We start from the raw sequence: 15,028 nt of genomic DNA, 5'->3' as shown, positions 1-15,028 counted from the left end.
AAAATAAAGCAAAAACACTGCTGTATCCTAGAGATAAAAGCAAAAAAAAGAAGAGCTGATGGAATTCAAACTATATGATTTTTAATGTTTGCTTTGAGATGAAACGTGGGGCCTGTAGATGCTAATGAACTGCATTTATATATGTTGAACAGGGTGGGTGCACATGGATGAAGTTGTAGATACAAACACAGGAAGTGTTGAGAGCCTTCACAAGCAGAATTTTTCTGTGTAGCAGTGAAGCTTCTCTTCTAGGGATACCTTCACTCCCCTCGTTGATTTACAAAATCTCCTTGCATCAACAGCATCCTTGGGAAGAAGTCCACAGGTCTGTTGCCTACTTTGTGGAGAAGTTATTGCATTTTGTTTTGAATCTATGCTCAAGGAGGCAAGGAATGGTTGATCTCTGTGCAGTATCTCAGTTTTGTTAAAGCTTTTGTTGTCTTCTGTTGTATAATCTCTTAAGTTGTCGATTTGCTGGTCTGGTTAGTTGTGGCATACTGAATTCTTCCTTATATGAGATATTCTCTAACCAGTGGATGATATATGTTTTCTTTGAACCTTTTCTAACTACTTCTGTTTTGTTGCACTCTATTCTCTTTGAGGTACTACAGCTGAGCAAGCTTTTCAAGATGGGGTTTGTTACAGTGGAAAATAATGTGTTTTTCTTTGTTCTTTTTCCTTCCTCAGTAATTTTTTATGTTTAATACACTATATTGGCTCTGGCAAGGTGGTGAGTTACCTTTTTGTGGAGCAGAAAGGTCTCACTTTCTGAGACATGAAGAGATGTTTTGTTTAACAGAAGATTCATATTTGAATTTTTGCTAGTAATGAGTAACTAAAATGGTTTCCAGTAAATCTGCATTGAGCTAATTGTGATAGTCTGCGTAAGCCCTACCAGAAGCATGCAAGACTTTGGTGTTGCAAAACAAATAAATGAGAATCGGAAATGATCTTTCATTTTGTGGACTTATACCTTTTAAAGTAATTCTATTATTACAAATCCCAGGCATGGAGTAGGCTGCTAATCCAGGGTGCTTGATAGAAAAAAGGATGTAAAACATGAGATTTCTTACAAGGTGTACAGTGCATGCAATATAAGAATGTGGCGCATAAATGTATTATGAGTGTTTTAAAAAAGTGATTGTAATATTATGTTATAAAATCAACATGAAGGCTTGTACTTACCATACTCCTTTCTTTTTTTTTTGTTTACCCATAGATAACTTTAAGTGAAAGCTAAGGACTTTTTGTCCTTATCAACCATAGAAGTGAAAGATATTTCTAGAAGGAAGACCAGTTTGAGCAAAGAGGAAAAGACCATTCCTTTCTACAACCCAGCAAGGTGACTAAGTGACTCCAAAGAAATGTAAGTGATTTATAGTGGAGCTGTGGTTGTGACTGTTACTACTGGGGAATTATGTGCTCACTAAGGAGGAATACAGAACTATGTCATTGAAATTTATTGCCTGTAGATGTAAATTATGGTTTAAATTTGCAAAGCATTCAGCAAATACATACTCCTCCTATGTTTTTGTGATGGTAACTATTCTACAATTATTTTTCACGTATGAAAATTGTTATTGGAAAATGAATTGCCAAACTATGGCTTTCTACCATTTTCAACTCATCCAGATCTAAGTTAATTTAGATACATGGGGACTAACCCACAACATCTCAGTTAGTCATCCTGGAATCTTCTAACGCTCAGTAGAGAAGCAAGCATCTGGAGAGGCCAACCCATCTCATCCTAAACGTAATGCCAAGAAGATGTTGTGTGAGTCCTTCAATATCTTATATCTCTCTGTTGACAGCTTAGCTTTAGCCAAAGTATTCAATGAACACTTTAACCTGTTACAGCTGTGTAAGAAGCACTTCCAGCTTCTTTTCCCCTCCCCGTATTGCATGTGTACCCTCATGCACCCTCAGAATGTGTAGCTGTTTACATGGCTATGTGACAAATAAATTTGGAAAGTGGAGCTGGCTGAAAATAACCAATTCTTTGTATGGTTTTGTTTTCAGCTGGATTTATCCCAGCCTTCTCATGTATGGCTGTCCAAGGGCTGTGACTGGTACAAAGGGAAACGAGGATGGAAATTAGCAGCCAGAAGTGTGGGGGAGGACACGATAGCTTCTTTTGGCAGATGCTCTGGTTTTTGCAGTTTAAATTGCTTGGTGAGCTATAGTCTCAGGCCTTGTAGATGTTTTTAGTGCTCTGCCTTTTTTAAGAGTGGAAAAACTTGAGACTTATGAGACTTGAGATTTGAGTGAAAAATTTGAAACTTCATTTTCAAATCAGGAACTTCTGTTTTGTTTTGTATTTCCTGCTGTGACAATGCAGGATTTTTTACATCCTTTATGACTTAAATTTCAGATCTCCAAAACTAGAAAATGGTTGCAAATGGCGAGTAAGTAAATAAATGTCATACGATAATTTATATTGTAAATATATATATACATATATAACCCGTATATACGTACATAATTTCTGAATCTTCAAAATGCTAGCCTGATTTTGTATAGTGCCAGGCATAAATTGTGGGTGAGTGGTACTGTATGGTTATTAATTGCACTAATTTAGACAGTGTTCTCCTGAACAGCAGAATATTTAACATGTTATTCTCACATAATAAGAAGACAGAGCCAGTAGCAGCATGAAGTTCAGCAAAGGAGATTCTAGGTGCTGAACCTGGGATGGAGCAATGCCAGAGAAGCACAGGCTGGGAGACAGACAGCTGGAGAGCAGCTCAGTGGGAAGGAACTTGGGGGTTGCTGGTGACAGCATGCTCAACATGAGCCACTAGCGTGGCCTAGCTGCCAAGTGGCAGACCACACTGTGGGGTGTATTAAGCACAGCGTAGCCAGCCAGTCGAAAGAGGCGATTCTCCCACTATATTTAGTTAGTGTAACCTCACGAACAGTGAATATTATGTGTAGTTCTCTGGAAAGATTTTTTTATATTGTGGACTCCACTGTATAACTATACTGTGGGCTCCACTATATAACTATATGTTAAGATACTTGAAAGTGTCTGGAGGAGGGGAACAGAACTGGTAACGGGGCTGGAAAGCATGTCTGATGAGGGGCGGAGGACACTTGCAATATCCAGTGGAAAGAAGAAAAGGCTGAGTGGTGATCTCATTGCTGTCTACAGCTTCTGAGAAGGAGAAGCACAGAGGGAGGTGCCGGGCTCTGCTTCTGGGAATTGATGGCAGGATGCACAGGAATGTCACAAAGCTTCACCAAGAGGGTCAGATTGGACATCAGGAAAAATTTCTTTATTGTGGAGATACTTAAAAACTGGAAAACGTTTCCTAGCGATGTGGTTGATGCCTCTTGTCTCTTAATGTTCAAGAACCATTTAGAATGCGCTCTCAGTAATGTTCTTTGACTTTTGATTAGCCCTGGAGAGGTCAGGCAGTTGAACTCAGCAATCCTTGAAGGTTCCTTCCAACTAACTATTCCATTCCGTTTGTACCCAATGACAGGATGAAAGGAAATGATAAATATTGAATACGTGTACATAAAAATCCATTTAAACATAAAAGGTACTTCCTTGCCTTGAGACTGGTCAAATACTGGAATGGGTTGCCGAAAGAGGCTGTGGAGGTTCCATGAGACTGTGGAGTCTCCATCCTTGGAGATACTCAAAACCCAGTGGAATACAATAACAAGCAATCTGTTCTAGCTGACTCTGTTTGAGCAAGGATTTAAACCATTTCCTGAGGTCCCTTCTGATCTTAGCTATCCTGTGATTCTGGGAATATTTATAGTTAAGTGCAGTCATACAGGAGTCTGCTATTTTATTTTGTGATCTTGAGATTTATTTATTTTTTTGTCTTTTTCTGATTCTGATTTATTTAGCTACTCAGTTTAGGGTTTTACTGAACTTCTGGTAAAATATGAGAGATTGTAGAAGTTGAGAGCTTGAAACGTGTTAAATTATATTTAAAGACTTGTGAGTGTAACTAAGAAAATGAGACTGAAGTCTGTGAAAGTCTTTTTTAGCTGTGAATTAGAGCCCCAGTTAGAAGGACAGTCATGTGCTATGGATTTTAGGTATTTTAAAAGTGAAACTTCTTCGTTTGACGCATGGAACAGAAGATACATTTGTAATATATTTTAATGTTTGGAGGAAAAAAAAAAAAAAAGGCAAAAGCAGGGAAAAAGCTTTGGAGAAGAGATCCATTAGTCCACAACAGAAATATCTATATTCCCGAAGTCTAGTCAGATATAATGAGGAAAAAAGAACGATTTCTTTAAATTTATGTTTTCTTAAATTTCAGCTTGGATTAGTTCTGCAGACCTTTTCTGTCCACAGTTTTGCTGTAGGCTGAGTATCTTTGCAAAAGCTTCTGTGAGATGGGTGTATCGTTTCTGAGAATGAGAAAAAAAGTCAGCTCTAAAAAAAGGTCTAACAATTCTTTCCTTTGCTTTTGAGCAAAGACTTGAAATTTAAGAGTGAAGCTTCAATGGCTTATAAGATGTGCTTTTGCTATGCCCATGAATGTCTGTCCTTATTGCACTGACTTATAAGCTTTTGCAAATTGATGCTTACTCATATTCAGAAGAAGCATATTACTTTGTCAGCATATTCTCAAAATATTCCCTGTGTATTCTTAAGCTTCTATAAGTGGTTGAATCTGTCCTGACGTGGAGATCAAACACTCTATGACATTTCAAATGCACAGATCCCTGTTATTTTCGCAAGAAGGTTCTTGTTTTTGCATTTTTATGAGACAGCCCATTTTGATTTTTATGCTTGTTATGGATTCTTTCTTCCTCTTAGGCTTATTTTGCCCATGTACGCTTTGAGAATGATATCAAGAGTGTGATTAATCTCTCCTGATTTCAGCTGTCTTGGAAGTTAGGCGTTGTACGACCGAGCTGTAGACTTTTCTAGTCAGTGAATAAAAGTAGGTGCTTCCAGAGGAGGACTCATCCATTGTTTTATGTCCATCTTAAGATGAGATGAAACACCTTTGGAGATGCACGTTTATTGTCACTGACAATAAGAGAAAAGCTAAGGTGACCAGCAAAACTTTAGACATTACGCTTTTCTATCAAATGTTAAGGTAGGTCTTTTCCATCTCTTGTGATGGAATGTGATAATTAAGATGTTTTATAACTGGCATTGACAAAAACATCTTCCTTTCATATGAGTAAACCAAATTCTTTCTGAAATTCTGTATTTCTTTGTGGTTACAGTGAAACATTCAAGCTTATCAAAACGTCACTTTCCATAGTGCTTGGGCATTAAGATAATGCTCTTTAAATGCCATTTTAATATTATCTATGAAATATCAATAGATTTTTAAGTTTTTTGGTCTTATATCTTGCACAAATATTTTAACTATGTTTGTTAGTTAATTTCTAGTAAAAGTGAGATAATGAGATTCTGGAATTTAGTATTACTTACAATAAAAGATTGAATTAAAAACACTGATGTTAATAAAACAGACAAAAGCATGCTTTAAGCTGATTTTTAAATGCAAGTTAGTGGGTGACAAAAGTTTGCTCTAATATCAACTAATACTGATAATATATTCTATTAAATACAATCAGGATGAAATGTTACTTTCCATTTGTATTGATGTGTTGTATGTTTCTGGAGTAATTCAAAGTGCTGTTTGAATTTGACTGGTGGCAACTGCATCTCCCAACTTGCGATGGTAATGTACGATGAAGATTTCTTGTGTTCATGCATTGGGGCTGTATATGAGGAGAACTTCCTTGAACTGGAAGAGTCAAATGGTCTAAAGACATTAGAAGGAACATACAAAGTTCTCGTTTGCTTTTTAGTTGGGATATTGGCTTATGAAAAAGAAATTCTGGTGTAATTTTTTGAAGCTAACTGCTGTATAATGTGAGTAATGACCTTGGACAGCTAGGTTTACCTGTATTATTTCATATGTATTTTTAATATCACATTTAGGAAACTACAAAGAACAGCAGCATGTGCTTGAAAGATGATCATAGCATTATGCTAAGAATGTGCGCGATTGCTTACAGTAAGCAGTAATACTGTGCTTGCTGTAAGGATGGATGATCAGTTAAACTCATTAAAGTGTGTTAAAATTTTATTCCTTTTTTTTTTTTTTTAACGTTCCTTTCTGTATCTTGGATCTTTTTTTTGTATCTTTTCTGTCCTTTTGTTCCTATCTTTTTGTCAGAAAAAGAGAAATCCTAATTCCTTGAATCTTCATAAAGCCTAAAGGAATTAAGGTTTTTTTTTTTTTTTAATACTTATAAATTGGACAAAGAAAAGTGCTCAGAAATGAGAAAGAACCTGATGACGTAAATAATTTTAAAGTATTTTCTTTAATTCATATCCAATGAATAATATTTATGAGTGTGTCTCCCTTAGAAATACTGTCATACCTCTGCTTTCTCAACATGGTTGTTACTGAGACTGACAAACTGGCCTTATGTATAGTTGATGCAAGTTTCATAGGCTTAATTTTTTTTTCCATGATTGTATGATTTTCTGACTTTATTTGAGTTGGATTTGTAATATTCCTATCCTTCTGCCTCTTAAAGAATGTTCAGTTTTGAATGGCATTTTATACGTTATCACAAAAATCCACCAAGAGGAACCTAGTTCTGAGAAAATGGAAAGGGCAGTTCAGCCAAGGTAGCACTAGACAGACTATGTTTGAGCGGAGAACTGTGCATATTTGTATTGAGGTATAAATTTTATGTTGCGATTGACATTTTGTCCCATACCCATTACAGTAATCAGACTGAGTAGATCCTGTATGCTTTTAATGTTTGGATCCAACGAATGAAGCTGGGTGTAGAAACCTAACCGGTATCCTTTAAAGAAACTCACAAAGACTGCAAGGAAAGTAACAGAGCAGGTGGTATTCAGCACAAACATATAAACCAGCAGCTATTTTGTTAGTAACAGAAAATTCTTTCTGGGTTCTGTCCCATTTGATGCAAGTTATAAAAACAAGTCCCCATCATTTTGTTAGTCTAAACTCAAAATTTAAAGGCAGCCTGAAGTTTCAAACAAGGAAAAAGGAAGGATGTTTTCATTGTTACAGGCATTTTTAGAAAGTGTGAATATGTACTGATAGTTTTTCTCCTACTGCATATGTGCCTTGTATCTTGTCTGGAGATGCAAAGCAGGCAAGGAAGTAAAGGGAACTTTTTACCAGTATGTCTTAATTTCTTTGGCTTATGTTTGTCACTTTGTTTCTTCAGCTCTCTTATCTCCAGTGGTTTTTGGATGGTTTGATTTCTGATTTACTTGGTTGAGAACATCAATTAATTGGATGACCTGCCTATTCTAACTGTCAGTTTTTTTTAATTTTCTGCTTTGTAAGAGATGGAATCATATTACTTTAATTTGAAGTATCTTTCATGGGACACAGGGAGGTGAAAGGTAGGAGATAAACTAAATAAGAATGCCAGCCAAGCAGACATCTTTTGCTGAAATGACAACATTATAAACTTTTGTGTCATCCTCTGTGCAGCTGCAGTGCCCTGGCATTGAGCCGTTGAGTGATTGGAAAAGGTATAAAACATGTGTTTGTAATGGAACACAATTCTCTTCATATAAGCTCAGTAAATGTTTTTATAGGATTACTGCCTGTTGGTAAACAGCTGCAGTGTTATGCTTCAGAGGTAGAAGCATTTGAATGGTAATGAAGGGATTCTTATATACAGTTAACAAAGCATGGTGAGATCCTTGGGGGCATAAGCCATGGCATAAACGGTAATAACACTCTACATTTCATCTGAGGATTTCAACGACTTTCATAGAAAACATTAATTAATTATTACCATAACCCCTATAGAGTACTGCTTAGGCTATTGAAATCATTAGTTGGATTGATGACAGAAATCATGTATCAGTTGTGTAGTATGTTTGCAACACTTACTTTGCTGCACACAGATAATTCAGGAGGCTTCTGTCGTACATATCATCATCTGTATTTTGGACAATGAGATGTTAAGACATAAAGCATTGGTGTCCAACCTTTTGGCTTGCCTGGGCTGCTTGATTGAAGAGGAATTGTCTTGGGCCACATATAAAATATAAAACATAGTTAATGTAGGTAAGTAACACTTCTAATATTTTTTATGTTTTTTTATTAAAACATAAAAAAAAAAGAAGGCAACAAAAAACATAAAACTAGTGAGATATTTGACCTTGTATTTGTATTTGTGAAACTAATGCATCAGTCTGGTTTGATGGAGGTGGTTGCAATTCTTAGTGAGTTCTCAAGGTTCTCAGCGCTTCATCCTTGAAAGTAATTGTTCACAAATGTACTGCCAAAGGTGATGACGTGAATAAGGCGTCATTATGAAATGAGGGATATTTTTCTTTGGTAAGGCAGGACTGATAAAAGCGTGGTAAAGAAACGTGATCAAGGTTTATTTGAGTTGAATATCTGATTGCAACTCTGCACATTCCGTATGAACACTTACAGGTAATGTATCTGTGTTGAACTGAAAGGAGTCGCAAATATCCCCTCAAACTGATGATTTTTTCAGCGATCTTGAAACCTATTCTTAAATTGCCCCCATGTGACAGCCCGATCCAAGGCCCATCCAAGTCAGGAATTGTCTGCCTACTGGAAGCAGTGGTTGACTCAGTATCTCTGTACCTGTTTGCGTTCTGTCATTTAAGTTAGGTTCACTCTCTGAGCAGTATAGGGATTGTAGCCATGACTTGTTTTGTTGTGTGATACAGATGCCACTTTAGATCTTCTGGTATGAGAAGAATTAAGTTCAGGATTCATAACAATTTTATAATTTCTGAGCTGATGTTTATACTATGTCAGAAAAACAACATATTTTTGTGTCTGAAAACCATGTGTTAAAACCATCAATTCAAGATACGCTAAACACAAACAGCTTCTCAAGGGCAAGAAAATAGTTACATAAACAGTGTAGATGCAAAGTACATAAGAGCAGAAACCATCTGTTGTGTGTTGTGATTTGATGAAAACATCCATGATAGAAACCAAAGCTAATTAAACAGTTACTCCACAGTGCACAGTGCAGTTTAGGGCTGTTAAAACTATTTTATTTAGAATATTGGTTTGGAGAGAGAATGGCAAAAGGTGCTTTAGTTTTTGTCCCATCAACACTGCTACCTTTTTAAGGCCACAGTTTCTAGAATATTGCCAACGACCATTCACTTGCCAATTTGTCTCTGTTGTTAAAGAAGATACCAATATAAACTTAAAAGTATTAAACAGTTTTCCTATTCTAGACTCATATTTTGTAGCACTGAAATACACAATTGCTTCTCTCCTATATTTGTAGCAACAAATGAAAACATGTAAGTTGTTAAACGACACAATTTTGGCTAAAATTGTATTTTTAAATAGAAACCAAGTATGGGTTATGCTAATAGAACCTCATTTGTAATTTAAACTGCAGCTGTTAAGATTCAATAATGGAGCCATACATCAAGGAGTTTTCTGCAAAAACAGAAAAATACTAATTCTTCATCCTCAGATCTGCAAATCCAGAATGATGGGATTTCAGCCCTTCATCTTTAAGTGACAGGCAGCAGCATCAGTAGAATAAAATGTGATCCCTTTTCTCTCCACCTCCTTCCCCTGATTTTGCTCTGACAGAGTAAGAAACACAATTTTAGCTGGTATCTTTCCTTAAGGGAAAAAATAGTCTGTTAGCAAGTGTTTTGGGGAGAAGGAGCTTTTTGGATAGGCAGTCTTTTGATTCTTATAGTGCATCTTGTTCCTTTGTTTTTGCAAGTTACGATAAATGATTTCTGAGAGAGTTATTGAGAGCAGAATCAAGGTCATCAACCTTTCCCCAAGAAGTCATTATGTCTCAGTTCTTGTTTCTGATGAAAATGTTGAATGTGGGGGCGATGGGCTGCAGATCAGCTATCTGAAACGCTGCTGTCTCATGTGAGGAATCTCCAGCCATATGTTAGCAAATGATGTACTTATGTTTTTTATAAAAATCAGTGGCTGATCAAATTTTTCTAGATGAATTTAAATTTATTTTAAGATAAGTTAGTGTGTGCATGTTGCACTTTATCATTCTAAATCCCCCAACATGCATAGATTATTGTAAAGTCCTCTAAAATTCATGATGAAATAAAAGCCTTTGGGTATTTTGAAGACCTGCTGTGTCTTTGGAGGAATTTGGTTTTAAGCCCTACTGCTAAATTCCTAGTTCTTTTCCATTGTCCGCATATGAGTTGAGCCTAGTGCTGGAGTTTGCTTGTGAAGTTGAGTCTCTGTGTATGGCTACAAATACTCAAGTATCTGAGAAGACAAAAGGTAGATATCTGTCTAACCAAAAGAATTCTTTACATGCTTCTGTAGAAAACAAAAATAATGTAGTCTGTATCTGGAACAGAAAATGGTTATCGTTTTAGTATTAACAGGTTTAGCATCTCCGTTAGTCTTTTAGTTGAGATTAGGAGTGGGCTTCTGAAGAGCCATGATAAACTAGGTTACTTCCAGGGCTTCCTGCTGACAGAGCTAAACAAGGGGAAGTGCTCCACAAATGAACCCAAACCATGCAGTTGTACAGCATGAAGTGTCTTAAAGCACATGTCAGATGGGTATAAAGTACTTGGCAATAGCAGTTCTCTTTTAAGTTTCAAGTCTGATGTCCTATCTCCTAATGCAGATATTCTTATTTAAGTAAGATACACCTCTGGGCATCCTTGTCATTAAAAAAAATGGGTCTGTTAGAATACAACACCAGCAACAACAAAAATCACATTTACTTTTCTGTAAGTAATGTAGTGCTACCACTTTTGGCGCAGAGGTGGATTAGAGCCTGTGACATAAAGGTCTCTTATAGAATTAAACTATTTATGAATACTTGTATGTAATCACATGACCATTTTGTATGTTTAAAACTACTGAAGAAGAATTTTTTTTTTAATCTAGTCTATATTAAAAATATAGTTTAAAGAATGATATTTTGAAATGTTGATCTTGCCTTTTCTATTCACATTAAAAAGGGAAACTTAAGACAAGCCTCTTAAGGAGGAGAATTAAATGACTAGTGAAAGGGAAGTTCCTTTCAACTCTATGTTTATATGACAAATGAAGCAGTGGTGAACTTACTTGTTTATCAATAGAAGATAGGGGAAAAAAAAAAGGCTAATATCAAAAGCAAGTAGTTGTCTTTTCATTCAAGTAATCTGTCGTCTTTTGTATTGCAATTAATTATGTTGTGTGAATGTGGGTATATACTGTATACATACACTTCTGATGTGTGTGTAATACAACGTTGAATGTAGATTGGCACATAGTAAAGAATATTGCTGATGGCAACAGCCCTTGATGAGGTAGTTCTACTGGACAGGTCATCTGTTTTAGCATGTACTACTCTCCATGTTGTTTTCAAGGTGAAGTATTTAATCTGCCTCTCTGAATAGAGTCTCTCTGCTTTCTGTTCTGGTTCCTAATCTTATTGTGCATTTCTGGTGTTTCTCTCTCCTAATCAGTGTTTATGAATGAGATTGCTAGATGATGGCACTTGCAGTTCTTCATGGGAACTTAACTGTGATTTTCAGAGCCTTACTTATCAAAGCCTTTGATTTTGGACTATCAGGCAATATTTTGTTTAGAAGTTACTACTTATATTTCCCAGGATGGCACTGTACAACAACCAAAATACCACGTATAAGAGTTACTTAGAAGCCAGCACTTGTAGCCATGCTAACTTGCTGATCCATAATTTAAAATACTCCACATTTTTGCATTATTTTAAAAATAGTGATACTGATTCAAACAGCTGGAAAGTTTGTACTATTTTGTACTTGCAAGTGAAATAGGCACTTTGTAAATATATATATGAAAGAGGCTAAGGGAAAGGAGAAAAAGAAGAGTTAGTAGCAATTTGAAGAGAACAATTTGAGACTAGTTGAACAACAGGAAGGCACCAGTTATGAAATGCCTGTTAACTCTCAGTGGTATTAGACCAGTCACAATAGGGTGAGGTAATCGAGTCTTTGAACATTGACTGACTTGGTAAGAGAGTGAAGGCACAAAGAAAATGTGATTGCTTGCAGTGCTCACTGTAAATACATACAAAACTCATAAGCCGCTGATGTATAGCTGTAGGAACTAAACATTCAGATTTCCATCATGTTGAAACATTGATATAATGGTGATTTTTTAAAATCTTGGGCTACATATTGCAAGTTTTACATGAATTGATGTTTACAACATTTCTGTTGAAAAGTCCTACAATTCATGTAAAAGCTGTGAGGAGGGTAATGAGACACTGGATCAGGTTGCCCATAGTGGCTGTGGGTACACCATCCCTGGAGGTATTCAAGGCCAGGCTGGATGGGGCTCTGAGCAACCTGTTCTAGAGGGAGGTGTCCCTGCCTATAGCAGGAGGTTGGAACTAGGTGATCTTAAAGGTCCCTTCCAACCCAGACCATTTCTTATGATTCTGTGATTTACTACTTGTCACTTGAATTTCAAAAGTATAAATTTAAAAAAAGAAAAACAACACACAAGTATTTGTACTTTTACTTAGTTGCTCAATAGTATCTGTGGCAATGATGTTTCACTTAATGCTTCATCCACTCTTGAAGAAAACATCAGATATCCTATAGAGTGGAACAAGAACAATTCCTTTCTTGGCTATACTAAGGCACCAAAAGCCCAAACCAGGAAATTATGAAGGAGGACATTTGCCTATCAAGTTTACATATGTAAGTTTGCTTTACTCTGAAAGGTTTTTCTGCTCATTCAAGATATAACTGGACTTGACTTATCTGAAAGGAGAAAAGATACCAAGTGACATAAATACATCATGAAATTGTTAAAGAGATAAATCAGAAACAGAGCAGGGGACACACTGTCCTGAAGATTTGAAGTCTCGAAATAATGTACTTGTTGGCTGAACACTTCTTAAATGTGACCTTTATACTGACACTTACTTATGGGTAAGTATGAAAAATACCCAGAGATCTAGTTTGCTATTGTTTTGATTTCTTGTTTCCTGATGTAACAATCAAGCATAGCAGATGGTGAAATGTTATGAACTTGTTTGCTTTATCATCACACATACCTTCTATTTAAAGGTATGAATAATGTACTCTGAAAGTTGTGGTGACTGTTTTTTTTATTTCTCTTACTTATATTTATGTGAAGCTAAATGCTGACCAGGTTTAGCACCAAGGGAATACTTCCAATTACTTAGGTTGACTTGCCCAGTGTGGCAGAGTGCTCTTGGTTTTCCCCATGCATATGTCTTCCATCAAATTAAATTATTGTGTCAGAGGCATCATGTGAATAGTCCTAATTAGCCACCTGATTTGTGTACAAAACTAGGCAAAATTATTCCTAAGAAACAAAAATATTTCAAAAAATTAGATCCTGAATGTTGGCTTAAAGGTTGTGTCCTTTGGAAGGATTTGAAGCAGTTTAGGTGCTTATGTTGCTCTAGGGACTTTGAGTACTACGAGGTTTTAAGGAAGGCTAAGTATTCCAGGAAGTTTAAGAGCTTATGGCATCGTAAATATTTAAGATGATTTAAAAGGTTATGTCCTCTTTAGTATTTGAGTTGGATTAAGTGCTTATATTGCCTTAAGGACTTTTTCATTTTTTTTTGCCCTAAAAGGAACCTAGGAAATTAAATGCAAGAAACCCTATAGATGCAATGTTTGGACTGCATTTGAGGAATGCAAAATTCTGGGTTTCAATAGGAGCATTAACTTTGCCACACTGCATATTCATCAAAGTTTGACACAGCAATGGAGTATATCTAGGAAAAAGCTGGGTATGAAATCCAGTGTTTTTTTAATAGCTTGACAGCTATTGAGATACGGTGGTTGTTCTGTGATTATTTGATAAAATAGATCAAATAGATAATCAGGTTACAATGAGATCTTGGAAACGCTAGGAACTGATCTCATCCAAGAAGGTAAAGATAATTTTTAATTCAGTACACAGCGAAATAGCTATTTAGTGTCATTTTGTAGTTTTGCTGATATTTTATGCCAAATAATAGAGGATAATGAATGTTAGATTTCTAGGTCTCAATAGCTTCTTTTCAAAAATTTTAATCAGTTATGTATTTATTCTGTCTTCTGAGATGCCTAGCCTAAACTCTTTAATATAGTGTGTTTGCAATGAACAGCTTTCTGAAGTTTCTGTATGTTGTAAGTATATTCCAAAAAAGTAATTTTCTCAGTGCATATTGCCACCATTCATTTAACATGTCCTATGCAACCTCAAATCATTAGGCGTCAGTCCAAAGTCACATTTTTCTCATGGACCTCTAGTACAGCATTAATGTTGCTCAGTTAATTGACATAATTATGATAGGTGTATGTATTTCTACAGCGGACTGCTTGTGTGAGCAGCACACATGACAGCCATCTGGGCAGTGTCCCATGGGCCCATGGGGAAGACTTCCAATTATCTCTGAGATGATTGTGTGGCATGGATACTCCATTCTGACAGAGACCCTTGGCGGAGCCACCCTCCTCCTCCATGGAGACATTCCTGCCAAAAAATGCCTATACAACATGAAATACACCTTGATAGCAAATCGTTGTTTAGCTTGCTGCCAGCATGTGAAATGGATTTACAAGGTGACGTAGAAAAGTGGCATCTACAGGAACAGGAGCTGAGGTTTATGGTAACGTGAAGCCTTCATGCCTGGATAGGCACTGTGGTGTCCTTATTCAGCAACAGAGATAGAGGGAAATGGGCGCCTATTAGATAGCCACCTACCCTCAGAAACGTAGTATTGATGGTAGTGCTAGCTCAGTTTTGTGCACCAGTTTTGATATAGAGGATGGAATGAACAGAAGTGACTATCTGACATCTTCAAGACTATGTCTGTGGCCCTCTGATAGATATTGCAATGCAAAGTTGAGAAAAATCTAGTAGAGAAAGATGATCTGGAAGAAAATAGGGCATATAGGATATATAAAATAGTGTATGACTGCGGTATGCTTTTTGAGCTTTTTGTGTTGATGCCATACAATTAAATGATGATATGTTTTAAACTGGATTTGGCATAATTGTGGGCTCAGCTGCTTCAAAATTAACTT

General features: G+C 36.3%; 1 protein-coding gene across 13 annotated transcripts in view; it reads left to right on the top strand.

Moving 5' to 3' along the window:
- Positions 1 to 15,028, top strand: part of FOXP2 (forkhead box P2) — a 414,481-nt gene that overhangs the window by 65,977 nt on the left and 333,476 nt on the right. For all 13 annotated transcript variants that reach the window (XM_090137455.1, XM_090137453.1, XM_090137439.1 and 10 more), the window contains exon 2: positions 1,220 to 1,366. The gene's annotated coding sequence lies outside the window, so the exon portion shown is untranslated. The remainder of the gene's footprint in view (positions 1 to 1,219; positions 1,367 to 15,028) is intronic.

Source organism: Phasianus colchicus, chromosome 1, assembly GCF_987193195.1.
Source record: "Phasianus colchicus chromosome 1, bPhaCol1.hap1.1, whole genome shotgun sequence".
NCBI lineage: Eukaryota > Metazoa > Chordata > Aves > Galliformes > Phasianidae > Phasianus > Phasianus colchicus.
The sequence above is the reverse complement of the archived record's forward strand: the minus strand, read 5'-3'. Positions and strand labels throughout refer to the sequence as shown.